Here is an 18,042-nt window from a genome sequence, read left to right as displayed (position 1 = left end):
TTAGGGCAGATAGCCTAGTATAAACCTATGAACCTATATCAGTTTTTGTGATTTTTGTGGACTGCTACTTCCTTCTAAAAGGGGGGGGGGCATCCACCCCCTGGCCTGGCCTCCCATTTGTTTAAATTAAAACCAGTTTTCTGTTATATACAATTTCAATAATGAGAACAGGGCAATCAAAACATGTATTTTTTGCTTAGTTAAATCAATAGGAGAGAGATGTGAAATTGTAAATTCCCATGAGACAATCGACTTTTCATAGCACATTTTCATTGTCTCGACACTTAATTAACACCACTATTTATAGGAGCATTTACAACTTCAAAATATGTGCAAGATATCAAGTTTTTGATCTTTACAGTTTAAATGATTTGGCGAGGATGTAGATTAAGATTTGTTATGTAATATGGGAGTTAAGTAAACATTGTTATTTATCATTAGCTGAGTATATAAAGGTTTTTTTAAAGGGAGACTTTTGAGTGATAGATTGACTAGATAAGGATTGGGATGTTGATTATAGTGAAAGGAATGCAAGAGGATATAGCAAATTTATTGGATGGTGATGCTATGTATTGGGGGGGATGAATAAATTGATAAGGTATGATATTTCAGATGTAGTGATCCACTTATAGCAGGGAAGGAGTGTACTTAAATATATTTAGGTTGCTATTGCATATGGCAGTGAGTCAGTGATTGTGTAAATTGTAACATGTATGGATCTATAAGTGGAGTTATGATAGCAGGTGACAGGGTTCCGGGGGATTGAGAGGGAAGTAGTAGAAGTTACTGGATATGGGAAGATATATGTGTGTGTGTGTGTGTGTGTGTGTGTGTGTGTGTGTGTGTGTGTGTGTGTGTGTGTGTGTGTGTGTGTGTGTGTGTGCAAGCTATGCATGTATGGTAAATATTATACATTACCCTTTGCTTGCTTACTACAATCTACATACAGAGTTTTTCTCTGTAAACATTTGTACTGATCTGATATTATTTACATTACATTTCTGCCTTTTTTACGAAATGTTTCATATTTTATATTGGATGAGCTTGAAATTGATCAGTATTGATCAGTGTGTTACCCTGGTAAACAAATGTAAATAAATTGATGATTGAATGAATGAATGTGTACACTAGAGTGGGGGTAGCACATCATGCATTAAATTGACAATTTATTGAACAAAAACTTCACCCAAGTAATCTATTGAAATTCTTGTTTTAGACTCTGGGCAGGGTATGATAACAGATTCAGCCCTCTGCAGGACACAGGTTTGTGCTCATTCACTAAGTTTGTAAGAATAAAAGAATAAACTTTAATACAATTACACACACACACACACACACACACACACACACATACACAAATGGGCATCTACACACATACAATGTGTCCCTGTATGTAATACATTAATGTATTAAAAAAAAAAAATATATATATATATATATATATATATATATATATATATATATATATATATATATATATATATATATACACTGTATGAACAATTTCACTGTGTAAGCTACATTGACATAATTTTCCTTGCAATAGAAATTTAAAACCAGTGAAACAAAACACACTCATTCAATGTCATAAAGTGATACCATAAAGCTCTTTTTTGTCTTCTGCTTTAGGGCTGCTGTCAAATTTATTAAAACAATTTTAGTGAATGGATGGCAACTATATTATAGTAGGCATTTTTTTTAATTTGTATTACAAAACTGTTTTTATTTCTGGTAGTTTTAAGTTCAGCATTCTAGAGGAAACCTGAACTTGAAATCGTGCACGTTGGTGGAAGAAAAAAAAAAGATTTGCAGAACTCAGACTTTAACATTTATTGCTGAAATGTGATGAGAATTTAACAAATGAGTGTTAGGTCAAAGGCAATTAAATCTCCAATCTCAGTTAATATGATGTGGAAACATGAGACATGCATAAGAATGTGTGTCTCTCTCTAATTAAAAGTCAGATCATTAAGACTTGTAATGTAATTTTGGTGCATACAATTGTCTTTTTAAACTGTGCATTTAGATTGCTATATTATGAAATTTTAAATTTTAATTCATAGAAAGGAGTCATCAGATTTACTTGTATGTTTGGTAAAAGAACACCATTAATGGTTTTATTGAAATTCATCCTAATTTCAGGAAGGCAACTTAAAAGTAATGAATGCATGCTGTTTTACTTAACCAGGTGCAGCTTCATATAATTTCATGTAGTTAAAACCAGCAATATAATACTATATTGTAAAACTGCCATTTAAAACCTTGTACCACCCACTTCCTTTTAAAAATGTAGATGAAAGCTTTTGTTTAGTTTTCATGTGTTTTCTCAAGTTTGGGTTTATAATTACGCCTAGTATTTCCTATTAAGAGGGACTCTGCATTTAGTTACATTTATATCCACATGAGCAAACACAGAGGAACTAGCTGATATTATCAAACTGCCAACATTTGATTCCCTTATAATGCATTTCACCACCCAGGTTTCACTAGGCTGCTAGGGAAGTGTCAGTCTCAAACAGCTTTTAGTATCACCTGTTTTATGTTATGACATTGCAGCTACCTGCAAGAAATGTTGAGCTATGTAATGCTAAAAACTGAACACAAACTTTGCAGGTAATAACCCAAATCACTATAAAAATGCAAAATATAATCCTTGTCAAAATTTTCTAAATTCCTGCATGTTGTTATTTGAATTATTTATTTTCATTTATTTATTTATTGATTGCTCCGAAAAAAGAAAAAAAAAGGTTAATGCCTCTTTTCAGAGGTGGCAGCAGGACTGCACCCACAGATTAATGCAATATGTGGTAAATAGTAAAGAAATACAATTGATCAGACTCGCTCATAGAATAGGCATGGCTAACATGTTATAACATACCCGCTCCAGAGAAGAAGTGCACCTCTTATCTTACATTAAATACTTACTAGAAATGTCAAGTGTTAGTAAATACATGCTAGGAATCAGAGATGGGAGCTAAACTAATACTGACTCAATTGCAATTGACTGAGAGTGTTAGTAAATACATCCTAGGAATCAGATGGGAGCTAAACTGATACTGACTCAATTGCAGTTGTAGCAATTTAGATAGCTAATAAGAACCACATACATTTGTGTATAATCATTGCTAAGCAGGACAAAAACAACCTGAGTTCAAGAAGTTGATATAAGACAGCACATGAGGCAGAGTAAGGGTGACAGATGAGATATTGCAAGAAAACTGCACTCCCCAGCTGGAGGGGAGGAGTTTCTGGAGCAGTTCATTGAGAGAAAAGAATGCCCGAGCAGTCTTTCTTGTTCTTTCTTTCATTTTCTTTCTTTCTTCCTTCCTTACTTTGTTTCTTATCTCTGAGTTGGAAGGGTAATCCAAACTTCCAGAGCTTCTTCTGTTTTGTCACTGATCAGTGACTGCATAATTTACAACAATGGAAGACTTATTTCCTCTTTGGGGCCTAAATCTTAGGAACTGACTGACTAATTCAAATCTTTGTTAAGCCAAAACTTCAGCTATTATTTTTCTTACATTTGAATAGTACTTCTCTTACACTATACAAATGTAATGTATGGATAGCCACAAATTCACCCCTGGTTTATCACCCTAGCCCCTCATGAATAGGGACAACACATAAATGGTCTACTCATATCTGGATTATTCGTATTTAAAATATAAGGATGAAAAACTTCATGGGCTATATGGTTAGGCTTCTAAAGAACATGGTGGATCAATAACCTTGTAAGTGTCTATGAGCCTGTATATGAACTTATGCTGGGAACCAGGACCTGGAATGATAAATCCTTAGTGGTCAAGTCCTACTCACCAAAGATAGTATATAATGAATACCCTGGTGACAGTGAATCCTATTCTCCAAGTTCTACCTTATTGTATTTCACTACTTGAATGTAGAGATTGCATCAGCATAAATGAGAAGAAATAGGTCCAGTTGCTTTGCTTTCTTTGTGATTGTGTAGTCTGAAACAATATATGAAACTGGACAGAATGTGGGGGTAGCAACACCTCCCATTCTGGATGCGGGGGGATCAATCCATCTTGCAGAATTGCTTACTTATGTATTTTTCTTTGTCTTCCCCTTTCTTTTTTTACTGGTTAGTGTTTGGGGCAACATGTGAGACTGTTTGTTAAGGTAAACTTTGATATGTGATGCTGTTTAGTTATAACTCAATGAGTCTGCGTGATTATTTAGTGGGAGGGCAGGTATATATTCCATAAGTAAGGTACCGTGGATTCCCTTTTATCCATCTAAATCTGGTTTAGGGCATTTCTGTGATGCTGTCACTGATAACATACAGACCTATAATGTTCACATTAAATGAATTCCAGAATGAGAGCACACCTGCTTTATAGGGACTATGTAAAACACTCTCTACTCTTCTTTGATTGACAGTACTATGCATTCTAAAAATTTAAGCTGCGGGGTGGTTAAAATCTGTTGATAATATTGTGGCCTTCTATAAGGTGCCATATCTTACATGTTAAATGTTGTAGGCCTTAAAGCATGCTCACGTGATGTGACTGCATTATAGCTCACAGACCACAATCATGGTAAACATTTTTGATATCCGGTATGACTGAATTGCCAGTCTTAAGTTAAACTATTCTCATCTTTGCCAGATATACTTTTTAAGACCTTATAAATTTCATACCACTGCATTAGCAACAGTGGTCTTGCATGATGAACCTGCCTAACAAATGTAGGGCTTTTGAATCTTTTTGTCCCTATAATAATCCCAGTATATGATGGATTTGTTGACCAAGGAATCTACATTATAGAAAACGTTAATCTGCTAATGGAGTATGAAACTAGTGACATAATTCATGAATGAACTGTGTTTCTTTCCTTGCTTAGGATATGTTGGTTACTGTCACTGACACAACTAGTTTAATTAATTTTGTCCATTTTGTATGCTTATCATTTGAAGTTTGAATTTCAGAAAATTCTGGGTTCTATTCCTACATCAGTTACTTAGATTTGTGTTTTAATACACTGACACTGCAACTCAACACTGAGATTGGCAGATTTGTCTATGTGAGGGGCCAATCATCCAACACAACATTAAACTGAGGTCTGATAAACTGACTCTGCTGATAACTGAGGTGGATAATAAATATTTCTTGTCTCTTGGTGTTGAAGTGATGTTGGTGTGTTCCTTGGTGCCCTTGTCCAATTTCTCTGATTCACTGAAAGTAACACCTGTGTTTTCCAAAGATAAGGGAGTATAAACTCAGCTCTCCTCATTAACTGAAATTAAATAATAAAATTCTATATTGATTAGCAGAATGATGTCAAGGAATAAGTCAGTTTTAAATCTGCAGCATTGAGCAATGGCTCCTTCCCTTTGTACTCATCTCCTAGTCATATGGACAAACTGTATATGCAGCATGAAGGGAACATATAGCATTCCTTATGGCTGCATGAATATGGGGTATGCAGTAATGCCACATTCCTGAATCACTTGCATCTGCAAACACAAAGATTGCTGCAAAAAAGGAACCTTTCCATGCCTCTTATCTTCTTGCAGCTTAAACACATCTCAGTAATAACCAAAGACCATTTAACTGTAAGAAACACAGCTGATAAGAGCATTACACCTCCAGAAAGCATGCAAGCTTCCCATTTAAAGCTCTGCTCCTATCAATTTATCTTACTTCATGGTACCTACTGCCTCTGTTTTTCTCCCTAGTTTACTGATAAGGAAGATGAGTCCACAATTTACTCTTTTCAAAGCATATAATTCCAAATCGGCTTTTACTCTTGGATAAGTATTTCTAAATAAAGGGTTTTACTTTGGTCGACAATGACAGTTAAATAAATCACACAAGCCAGTTTCCTATATCACAATTTCAGCTAAAAGTTTCCAAAGGTTTCTAAACTACAATGAAAAAATATAAAAATGAGCCACAGGAGTTAAAGATAAACATCAGAAAATTAACCCCATCCTGTGTTTATTTCTGGACATATATTTTGGACACACTTTTAGACTAAGGATATCAAAGAAATCACAATGTTAGTTGTTGTCATCTATTAATTAATGTCTTATTACCTTAGAGGTATCTGTATACAGGGTCTTGCTCATTATAATTCTAGAACAAAGCTATGCTGCATGAAAGACAGTTTCTTACACCACCCTTCTAATATGAGAACTCATTACAAGTAACCTTAAAATGTATCTAGTTGTACACCACATTTTACAGCTCATATCGAATTAAATAAATGTTCATGCCTTCACAGTAAAAAAATGGCTTGAACAAACCTATGATATCTGCCCATAAATTTCCATAAACGTATATCTACACCCATCACTAAAGCCATCTCCTCTGACTTTGTCTTCTGTCAACAATTAATCAGATGTTGAAAAGCCCGGCAGTGCTTGTTTGAATAATTCTTTGAATGAGACCATCAAAAAAATGCCAAAACAGTAGACTGACGCAATAGCAGTTAAATGCAATTCAAAAAGTAATAGGCTCTACAAGAAATGACACAAAGTAATCCTCAGCCAAATAGTGTGGATGTAATAAATACGTAACTGGACTTTTAGGACACCCTCATTAAATGGCAATACCATCAGATCCGTGAATTACTATATACACAAAAATCTGCGCAAGCTGTGGCAACATAAACTGACCTAAGAATAAAAGAACTAGAGCTGCAGTATGATTAAAGAATTCATCAAATCTAAAGCCCTTGTATGCATTTCTTGTATACATTCCTTTATTTTTTTTTGTTTGTGAATAATGGTAGTTTATTATCGATTCCATATAAGTACTTGCATTGCTGCACATGCAGATGGAGTCACTTTTGAGTGTACTGCATGAAAGACATAACACATGCAGTATCTTTGCACTGCCATATGTCATGTTATGACCATGTATGACCAATCATGGACTGAAACTAAATGTCAAAAAATGCATTATTGCATCCTTTGGGAAGTCAGTTACCCCAGGGAGCTACCACATTGAAAACAAGCCCCTGACAGTTGACCAAGTTGTTTGAGATTTGGGAACTTATGTGAACAGTGGTCTAACTTTTGACCAATATATGTCTGTTGTTGTAAGAAAGTCCTTCTATATTGCACATTTTATAAACAAAGGGATTGTGCCTAGATCTATGGATATCAGCCCTCATTAGGCCAATAATTGAATATAATGCATTCTTCGGCATGTATCTGTCCAGACACATGCAGCAATTGAAACACCCACAGAGATACCTCTCTGCAGGGATACAAGGCCTAAACAACATGTCCAGCATGGGCCATCTCAAAGTCATGTAACTATACTTAGTATCCTACAGACTGCTAAGAGGTGACCTGTGTCTGGCAAACAGGATATCCTCTGATGCATTGCTGATGGATTTACTGCACATCAGCAAGCCAAACAGCATCAGGAATGCTCAGTCTAAGAATCTAAACCTATTCTGCAACATCAACAGAATGGTTTGGAGGAATATGTATATCTAACAGGATACCTAATTTCCACATGAATCTCTGTGACAGTGCTCAAAGCTCTAACAATGTCACAGCATATTTGCAGCAGGGCAGCCAGTACTTTACATATTACCTTGGGTAGCTGTGACAATATTTGCCATCATCTTAAAAGTGTTTGACTGGGTTTGGGAAGAGGTGATTGTTTTTTTTTTCCCTGTACAAGCAGGAGTGCAATGTCAGCATGTGCATGACTTTTGATGCACTGTCTCTTCCTACAGTTACTAACATGCTATGAGATGTGATATCCTGCCATTAAACATGGGACACTATATGCCACTTTCCACAGGCTGCCTTATAAATATAACTATGTTATCATCATCTTCAACAGCTATTCTGCTGTTGCTATCCACTAAATATTTTTGGTATTGTAGAACTGTTTATTTCCATGGCTGACCATGTAAAAATAATTGAATACAAAATAATTAGCAGGTGTGAGGAATATTTTATTTAAAATTTGTTTACCAAACTAAAACCATGAGTAGAAAGGTCCCACAGAAAAAAAAACAATCAGTTAAAAAATGCAAAAAGAAAAATCTAGCAAAGTTAGACTTTCCACTGTGTGATATCTTAAACCTCTTGAATTAGAGGTGGTATGGGATATATATAAATTACTCTTTAAGGATATCAAGGATTTCAGCTAAATGGCAATTCTGAATGACCATGACTTTTTCTTTTAAATCCATTTCTGTACAATTTCAGGCCAAAAAAACCAACACCCTTTAACTGTAGGAATACATATTTCAGCCATCTTATGGCTTCATCAATACAGCATAACTGAAATATTTTGCTAGCATTTGGCAATACAGGGCTATCGTACCCAGGTGATATCCATAAACATTAGGGTGACTGCAAAATACCCCAACTAACAAACTAAAACCATGAGTAAAAGGGACACACAGAAAAAAACAACTGATTAAAAAAACACAAAAAGAAAAATCTAGCAAAGCAAGACTTTCCACTGTGTGATTCCTTAAACCTCTTGTATTAGAGCCGGCATGAGATATATGCAAATTACCCTTTAAGGCTGTCAAGTGTTTCAGCTAAATGACAATTCTGAATGTCCATGACTTTTTTTCTTTTAAGTCTATTTATGGACAATTTCAAGCCAATAAAGCCAAACATTCCACTTGCTGGTGAAGCCATAAGAAGGTAGAAACTTGCATGTCCACAGCTAGTGGGGTTTGGCTTTATTGGCCTGAAATTGTCTCAACTTTCTGATTTGAAATCCTGCATTTGCACTTGTTTCTGCCTTGTAACTCATCTAGTGCAGATACAGATTCTTAGTTTTAGCACTTAAATTTGCTTATTCATGCTCAGCACTTGTTCAGAACTTGTAAGCACTAAATACGCTACTAATTACTATAACACTCACCCCGGGATTCATGAAGCTTGCGCCAGGCGCAGGCATAGCGTAGGCGGTATAACGCCAAATATGGCCGTCGAGCGATTCAGGTACGATCCAATTCCACGTGCACTGCCGTAATACGCCAGAACTGCGCAGCCCCCGACTTAGGTATGCTAATCACCCCATGTGCAGTGTCGCACCATGCAAATTAAGGCATATAGTGATTCATGAAGTGGTGCAGGCGTAGCGTAAGCCCACAGAAATGTAAACCAAAAAACACGGTTTACATTTTCCCAAACAGAACATCGGAGTTATGGAAGAGGGCCAGACCCAGGTATCACAACGTTAACATAAGTCAATGGCGAAATACACAGCCAATGGCATAAGAAAAGATGCACAACATGTAAATAACAACATTTAATGTCATGCCCACAGTAATGCACAGCACAACCGCAGGGCATGTGTGCAGAAGCTGTAACATAAAGAAATAATATAAAAATGTCATAAAATCGCAACGTAATAGAAATCAGGTTTACAGCATAATACACAATGGTAGGCATGGAACACCACAACCAGAGTGCAAGGGTTGCTAAGGGTCTGTGATAGTGTTCGGCGTGGTAACTATGAATTAGTAGTCAATGCCATGCAAATGAGGCAGATAATACTGAATCGCAAATGTCCCGCCGGATGAAGGTTGTACCATACGGCGCAGCGGTAAAACACCGAGGAGTGGCTCAGAGGAGATACTTGACATCAGCAGAGGGGTGTGCCACTGTAGCAGCAAGCACAATGGAGCAATGCAAATCTGGCCTGTCCATTGCTAAGCAAAGCTGCAGGACAGGGGTGGGGAGTAAGGTATAGAATTGTTTACCTGAGAGAACACATGGTGCCCAAAAGCGCATGTGTACGGGGATGAAAACATGCTCGAAACCCAGTAATCGGATGCACGTGCCGCAAACAATAGCACAAAAAGGAAGATCAAGGAAAGAAAAGAAGGAAATGCGAAAGTAGGGTAATTGGAGTACTAATGAACAATCAACACCAATCAACCCACAATGGCCAATCGACGGCAGCTGACAAGTCTGCTTGCAGAAACCTGCAAAATAGGATAGGAGAGGCATTGGAATGCAAAGAAAGGAGGTAAGGTATTGGATTGCAAAGATAGGAGACCTGACACAGCAGAGCAAAGCAAACCGACAGCAGACTGGCAGTAGCACACATAACGCAAGATACGCCAGGTCCAGGAAAGTACAAATGACAGTAGGCTGCAGGATGCACGCCAGAAAATGGTAGGTGCTACATGCAGAAATGTAAAGGGAAGGTCAAGAGGTAATCCATGGCAGGCAAATGTAATTCATCACCAAAGGCAACACAATAGTAGTTCCGGCAGTAAAACACATAAGATACCCTGTAGCTACGATCTTACATACACACCCTATGACATCATCGGTGTTCACAGCACAATAGTATAAAGTGTGAAAGCACCCAACACACATCTGTGTATTCCCAAACACTGCACTATAGGTGTAAATACACGGGGAACTTTTAAAATGTACATGTTGGGAGCTGCCATAGCTGTGATTCATCAGCATGTGTTAGAGACTGACGGTGTTGTGGAGGATGATGCTGACAACCACCGCAGGCCTCAGAGGAGAAGGAGAGTGTTCAGACCAAAGGTAACCTACCAGGGGCTACATGACCTGGAGATAGTAGAGCGTTACAGGGTGGACAGGGACATGTTACAGCAAATAGTGGAGCTGTGCCGGCCATGCCTGAGAACCAGAAACAACAGAGGGGAACCCATTCCAGTGGACACGAAGGTATGTGTAAGCCTGCGAATACTGGCCACAGGTACCTTTCAAAGGTCAACTGGAGATATAATGGGTATCTCACAGGCATCAGCATCCAGGGTACTACACAAGTTCCTGGATGCCATGTTACCACATGCCAATGAGCAGATATACTTCCCCCGACCTCAGGAGGAGTTGGCCAGCAATATGCGCCACTTCCACCGTGTGGCACACTACCCGGAGGTACTAGGTGCGATAGACTGCACGCACATACAAATCAAGTCACCACCCAGTGAGCATGGTAGGCGCTACATAAACCGCAAGGGATTCCACTCCATCAACTGCCAGGTCGTGTGCAATGCCCAGGGCATTATCATGGATGTGTGTGCCGGCAGCCCTGGAAGCTACCATGACTCCCATATCTGGCATGCCTCACAGCTGTATCAGGTATTTGTCAGGGGGGACATCCCACATGGCCATCTTGTGGGGGATGCTGGCTATGCAATGGGGCTGTGGATGACGACTCCCATCAGAAATGCACACACACCCATGCAAGAATGCCATAATGAAGCACACGCACAAACCAGAATCATCATAGAGCGTGTGTTTGGGATGCTGAAATCATGGTTCCAGTGCTCGGATACATCTGGTGGAGCCTTGCAGTACTCTCCAGGCATGTGTGCCCACATCATCATAGTATGTGCCATGCTACATAATATGATCCTGCGGAAGCAGCTGCAGCAGGGACAAAATGGTGAAGGCCCTCATAGCCCACCACAATTGCCAAGGCCATTACAGGCACAGAGGGATTCAGACCATGAACACACTGTGCCAGCCCCAGTAGGCAGACGGAGGTGTGCCCAATATGTCTACGCCTTGGCAAAGAGGGAACATATAGCACATACTCTGACAGTGTAGGCCCCTACGGACTGACACCTCTCCACCTGCACACACAGTAAAATTGATGGCACACAAACATGACCACCTGTAAATTGTAATGTATAGGTGGCCCAATGTTTGACTCCTACATAGGCAGCCCTCAAACATTGTAAACACAACAGCTAGTGGAACACGGAATGCCAACACCTGAACAGTACATGAGCCTTACAGCATATGGTGGTGCTGTGTGCCTGTCACGTTCCCCGCCAGATATATATATATATATATATATATATATATATATATATATATATATAGATATATATATATATATATATATATATATATATATATATATATATATATATATATATATATGTACACATATGCATGTATATAAAACAGATAGAAAGGGCAATAAAGTGATATATGGTGATATAGATGGATTCAGCGATATCTGCAAATATAATAGATAGTTCAACGACATTCATAACACCTTGGAGGTAAAAATAAATAGGATACCGCCAACTATGGAATGTGTAACATACCGACATGCGTAACCACGAGGCTGAAAGACCGATAGAACACAGTGCCGGAAGAGTACAGCCACGAGTAATAGTATGATGATATGAAGGGACATGTAGTCACTGCTGCCGGTGTTGCGGTCCATGTAGGTACTGTGTTCAACTGTGTTTGTGAGTGCCGTAGTCTGTGAAAGTGTGTGTTGAGGGTGCCATGTGCATCTCCATGTGACTGTAATGTGTGTGTGTGTCCGCAACATGTGTTTGTTAGTGCCAAGTCAGACGCAGATCAGTACGGTAGGTGTGGGTATAGCTAGCCGTAGGCATACGGTTACTACCTGTCCCACAGTAGGAGGGACAGCCCCACCCTGGGCAGGTGTGTCCTGACATAAAACAGTACAAAGGGCAAATGTCCGAGATGGTAGGACATTAATATGTCCCATATATAATGTAATAGTCGTATTTAATAGTTATGCCTGTATGTAAGAAACGTAAATGTTACGTGCAATATGATAAGTAGCCAAAGTCCCACAACAATAGGTATGTATTGAGGATAAAAGTATGTGCTAACCTGTGTACTGACCATGGCTATGTGTTGGCCTGTAAACACCGCTGTGTGTCCCGCAAGTGTCCAACAATGACCATATGAAAAGGTGGCAACCCATGGCAAACAGGCTCTTTTACCAACACAACCGCAATGACTGCAAATATCTGGGGCAGAAATGCAAGGGATAGCTGTCACTTACACATATCCCTTGATATATCGCTGCAATTCCGGAGGTATACAAGTAGAAAGCTCACCTGCAGATGACATAGAAACCAATTAACAATGGCCCAACGTACAATCCCGTAACATAAGGCTACTAACTGTTAGCTCTCTAATTAGGGACGGAGCCCACACACATATATACGGATTATGTAGAAATGCAAGGCCCATAAACCTGTATATGCTACGTACACCCACCGACATCCCCCACACTAGAAACTAAAGCAATACAGACTGTAATAGCAGCACAGACATCCAGTCAGTCAATTACATCTGCAGAACCCTCAACATACCATGTGAGAGACACAATTAAAGGCGTCATGCAAAATTGCAGGCGTTGTATAATGGAACAAACAGCCATGTTACAGGTTTTGTTTGCAATACTCCGTTATCAGATGTTAGGATGACAGGTACACCCACATGTTGAACCAAGTACTCTACCTGTCACACACAATCCACGGGGGACATGAATCCAAAGTATACTTGTCTCCATGCATAGCATTTGCAATTACACATAACAAAACACAATACAGACCGTCTCCCCAAAGGTAGGGCAAATAGGCAATGCCCAAGTGGAGAATTCAATTATACCCCACTGTTGCCGTGTAATTGGCGAATGGAGTAGCTGCACAGCTGATATGCAAGTAATTAGCCACTCAGGAACACCAATTGGCGGGATGAATCCACATGTTACAGGTATCGACGTATATAAGGATGACTTGCCAGACATTCAAACCGTATGCTCATACCGAATATCAATTGAAACACTGTGAGAGAGATAGAAACAAAACACCATAACGATAACAAGGTATGTAGAATGCCCGATATGTAAGGTTATATATAGCATGATCTGTATTAATTAGTTCTACTGCATGTATAACCTGGTTTGCATTAATTAAACTTGTCCGCAATGCATAAAGTTGGGAAAGGTATTTATGTAGTGATGTCTTGCTGAGCATACTAACGCTTGTAGAAACTGTGCGTCCAGCAGTGGGACACAAGGTACACAGCACAGACACCACAAGGGATGCTACATGAGTGTGTTAAACAGAACAATTCCATACAACCTGCCGTCAGTGTTAGGGTATGTCCAACAAGGACGTGCCATAGCAGGGGATAGTATATGTTGATATACTGTCACAGCACGCATGTGTATGGGCATATAACGTTAATTACATATCTAAGCTGGTCCCGCTGTGCAAGTATGCTTTGCATTATGGGATACTATGTGAAATATGTGTAATGTATAGTATTATAGGTAGATATGACAGATATTCTACACAGCATAACAGGCATATCATGCATACCACAGGTATCGTCTATTGGCATGTACAATAACAGGATACATATGGCTTGTGGGCATGGGACATTGTAATAGCATGATAGCTAATCTAAATGGAAGGGCTACCAAGTAACCATGCACAAAGGACATGTAATAGCTTCACAGGTGCATAGTGTGGTACTATGCAGTCTGGCAAGTCCATGTATAAGCACAACTACAGTGTTCACACTAGTGGCACCTCTCTAGGGTAGTGTCCTGTGAACAGCAGAGCCATGTGTCACCTGCACCTCTGCACAGTACAGCCACTGCAGTGATCCCAGGCTTACATGTGTCTCCCGACTACCAAGGGAGGTATCACATGAACAGTGCTACTGAGTTTCCCTGCGTGATGTACATAGAACTTATGTTCCAAAGCATGGTGAGTGTCCAGTTTGGGAAAGTAACCCTCAAGCACATCCCACTCATTGTGGCGTGTGTGCACATATCCATGAGCATGTTGCTCACAGTGGCTTCTGCTTATGTCGCGTATGAGGAGTATATCCATTAATATTGTTGTGGACATGGGCCCTGTCTGATCAGCAGAGGTCACCCCTGAGTATGTAGTATGCAAATGTGTACAGATGGGGTGTTCGTAGTGCAGCCACATACTTAAACTGTTGGAGCTCAGTAAACGTCATGGCGTGTTAATGTTGTGGTATGTAAAGCTGTAGCTGTTGTGTAAGGTACACTCTAAATGGGGTGGTGTACCCTTGAATGTGTGTAGATGTCTTGAGTTCAGAGGTACAATGGGTGCCTATGTACCAGCTACACACCCAGTACAGATAGGTGTGGCCACGTAGAAGGATATCCATGCCACAGTGGCAATACGTTAACCACAGGAGTGGGTGCAACATATGTGTGTACTGGAAACATGCACAATGTGATATGTATGTAGGGGGCCACCACCCATGTGATAGTCAGTGGGTGAATGGTGTAATGCAAAGGTGATGTTCATGCACCTTGTGTCATGCAGCTTGATGCCATGATAGTCATATCATGTATCTGTCACAGCGACACCCATATGGATGGAGTCAGTATCAGCTGGTGGAGCAATCATGGTGCTTTGTATGCAGGGGTTTGAAAGCTAGGCAGGGAAAGCCCCTGTGCTAGCCTGTACTGCAGGGAAGCATATACTAAACATGAGGGGCCCTATGACTAAGGACTGTGGTATGCCAAATGTATCTGACATGTAGTAGGTACTATGGTATGCTGGCCTCACTGTGTGTGTCCTGTCATTGAGCCACATTGCATAACATCCTGAGACACAGGGTACGATGTGCAGGTGGATGTGTATGTTGTCAATACCAGAATGGAGAATGGTGCTGAAAGGCAATGAGAGGACAATGTAGGATGTGTGGACTCCCGTACCACCAGCAACTGCCCTCGTAACTGTATGAAAGGAGTCCACCATGTGTAGGGGCTATGCTCTGGCCCTAACAAGCCCAACCCGGGTGGCAGCAAAAGACGGGAGCCCAACAATGTCTCTGTGAATGACGTCCGTGATGATGTGCCCCATAGCCATGCAGAACAGTCCAGTCAGGTGTGTAGGACTATAGTCCCACTCGTGCATTGCGGTGCCACCCGTGTGTAGTGTGATAAATGCTGCTGTGTGCCATTCAGGGGCTACAATGTCTGAAACAAGGCTATTACTGAATATGGTGGCCTAGTGGGGAGACATGTCATTCAGAGGTTGGTGGACATAACAGCCTGGGACGTTGGAAGGTGACATGGGGCCAGTGTCCCAGGACATATAGAGTGCAGGTCAGTACTGTGTAAGTGTGACCACAGGGACAGCACAATGTTCCTGTATGGATTGTGGCCCTGTAGTGACTGAGAGGGTGTAATGTTAGTATTGAATCCATCCTCCAGCATGTTGCCAACATCACCTGGGTCTGTAATGTTCCTGAGTGACTGTTGTATGTGACAGCAGATGTGGGTGTTGCCATCGACTACTGACATACCACCATAATGCCTGGTGGTACACCCCAGAATGTGTCACAGTCATTTTTATGTAGCTAGTCTTGGAGTATGTGATGAGGGACCCTGTGGCCCTACCACGGCTGACCAGTGAGCCACCCCACAAATGAGAATGTACACCACTGTGCAACAGCCTACACCTGTTGTTGTACATCATATGTCCATGGAACATGACCACCAGAGTGGCGTCTGTTATCTGGTGTGTACCATCATGGCTTTGTGTGGAATAGCATGATCCATGCAGTTGTGTACATGCTAATGAAGTGCACTGGGGTATGTGTCAGCATTTGTATGTGCATTGTCCATCTGCACGGGTGTCATGACGTTAACAACCACTGTCAGCAGACGTCTGTAGTAGGTGTTGTAGTACTCATGTACTGTGTATGCTGTGATGGGTGTGGTGCCGGGATGTGGCTAACAAGGTTGATTAGCATATGTTCGGAATCCACCAATGAGGGGATAAGCCCAGGTGTGTAACACCAGTCACATGGTGGTAGTGTTCATGTCAAGGTTAATGTAGGTCTTGGAGGTGGTGTGTATGGGTTGATCCAGCAGAGCGGAGGTTATGACTCATGGATGTGTCGGTACATGAGTGGCTATCCCAGTTAAGTATGGGGTAGTGTCAGTCACACATCAGTAGTAGCTGTCTGAGGCCCACTGTTCAATATATCAACAAATAAGGTATGTTAACCGTGGGGTATGATGTTGACTCTGTAGCTTGTTACAATGTGTATAGCGGTCCTGGACACAGTTAGTTACACATGGAGCACCTCTGATGCATTGTGCTAAGTAACTAGCCAGGATGTGTGCACAACATAGTGGGATATGGGAACCCCTCAGCTGTGGGTGTGCCGGTCCAGGTATGTGCCTGAAAGGTATGGTCCGTCTATAACCTGTCATTGCAGGTGTGCTCTGCAGAGCCTAGAGGCAGGTCCCAGTCACTGCAGAGATGTCTGAGTGGTGCATTATAAGGTGTGCCTTGCCTGTGTGTGTCACAGAGGAAGATGCAAGCATTGTGTCACATGACCGCATGTCGTGCTTGCCAGTTCCCATTCTGCCGGTGACAGTTATTGGAAACTGTGCAAGACAGGCAGTATAGAAGCAGCAAGAGCCTTACATGTGAGCTGTACTCCCAGGGCTGACAGGTGCAAGTCATCTGTGCCACAGCATTGTGTTTGACCAGGTCAGTCAAAGCGGACAGATACCAGAAGCCTGTGGAATGACAATAGGAGCATAGGCAACTGTTGAAGTGACACAGTCGGTTGTTGTATAGTGGTATCGTGTCTGGATGAATGCAAAATGCTCCCCAGGGCTTGGACCACACCCTCAGAGCTATAAGACTGGTGAGCTATTGCATGTCCCTGCACACGTAGTCTGTGAAGTGGCATCACAGGGCAGTCACACTAACATGGAGAATGACAGTCACATCATTCCTGGTGAGGTGTGGCATGGGTGCATAGGTTATGTTGAAGAAGCAGTTACCCGACAGCAAGATGTAAGCGACTATCGCCTTGTGTAGCCTGCTGTGTGGAACTGCAGTGTTACACCCTACAGAGTCACTTATGACTGGTGTGTTGTGAATGTTATAACTCCCTATTGGCTGTATGTGATGGGCACACATGAGTCTGTGGGCTATAAGTTGGTGATGTTGTCTTCCATGATGGGGGCTACCTCTGGTGCCTACACTGAGTATGGAGACGTACTGCACAAGTTGTCCTCGTAAGTGTGGCCAGTGGTGTAGATCATGAGAGACTGTGATGGGTGGGGTGTGTTGCGAATGTTACACATCCCCAAATGACTGTCAGGTGCAGTCAGGGTTGGTGACAGCATTTCCCCCAGCCATAGCTGTCACCCTCCTGTCCCCAAAATGAGGAACATTAGCCCTCATAATGTGTGACAAATAGGCAAAACGTGGAACACTTACAACTGGCTTACTAACAGCTTC

Source organism: Protopterus annectens, chromosome 10.part0, assembly GCF_019279795.1.
Source record: "Protopterus annectens isolate FY-2018-M chromosome 10.part0, PAN1.0, whole genome shotgun sequence".
Taxonomy (NCBI): Eukaryota; Metazoa; Chordata; order Ceratodontiformes; family Protopteridae; genus Protopterus; species Protopterus annectens.
This window is presented reverse-complemented; position numbering follows the sequence as displayed.